Raw genomic sequence first — 1,110 nt, 5'->3', positions numbered from 1 at the left:
GCTAAAAAAATCAGTGTTTAAAATACGGTGTTAAAATACTTCAGTGTTTAAAATTCAGTGAACAAAAAAAAGGCAGATTCCAGTGAGACTGTTTTCCTTCCATAGGACAGCGATTTACCAGCAGATGAACTGACACAACAGGGATCAGATATTCACATACATGACATAAAAAGGCACCTATTTGCTTTTTCCGTCTGTTTAACATAAAATCATGTTTTGGGTCAGTTTTAATTCTTTATACATATTTTTAGATAAGATAGACTTTATTGATCTCACAGAGGAGGAATTCCTTAAATTACTCTCCCTGTATTTCTAATACAAGGAAAATAAGGGAAACCAACTTGTTTTATTTATAGACTCAGAACTATGCCTTTAAACAGTTAGTGAAAACCTTTGTTGATTTTTATATCCTGTTAACATTTTTATTATACTGAGATACACAACATTTATTATAAGGAAGACCTCAGACCTACATCTTCTTTTCATCATGTGAAATATAAAATTTCCAGAAACCTGACTCGGTCACAGCCTTTGGTCCAAACAAAAGGTTTGCAAACATAAACAGGGTAAAAATATCCAGCTTTCATACTGTTCAGGTGGGAAGCTGCCTAGAGTTTATCTACACAGAAACTTTATCCATACAGAAAAAGACCCGAGTCACAGTTTGGAAATGCACTCATGGATAGACCTTTAATTGGAGAAAAATCTAACATAAACATATTTGGCGTAATGACTTTAGCTGAAATCTAAAAGGGAAACCAGCTAACATCGCAACACCATCCTAACTGTGACACACGGAGATGGAAGCATCATTCTGTGTTTAGCTGCAGGAGGGATTGCTGCACTTCTGTTTCCTGTTTTTAGACAGAACTTTAACTTTAAAACCATGGGCCATAACAATATAAAGAAAAATATTGATGCTAAAGTTACTCTTAAAGGCTTAATTAGTCCATCTTTTTACCAAACAGAAGTTTAAAAAAAGACAAAATGGAGGCCAGCATTATTAGCCTCACTGTTTCATCTCCAGTCAGGTCTGTTGTCCAGGTGAACACCAAGGTATTTATGCTCCTCCACCGCCTCCACTTCTTCTCCCATAATTTTAAAAGTATT

Source organism: Cyprinodon variegatus, unplaced genomic scaffold (assembly GCF_000732505.1).
Source record: "Cyprinodon variegatus isolate N-32 unplaced genomic scaffold, C_variegatus-1.0 Scaffold593, whole genome shotgun sequence".
Lineage (NCBI taxonomy): Eukaryota > Metazoa > Chordata > Actinopteri > Cyprinodontiformes > Cyprinodontidae > Cyprinodon > Cyprinodon variegatus.
Note: the sequence above shows the minus strand (reverse complement) of the source record.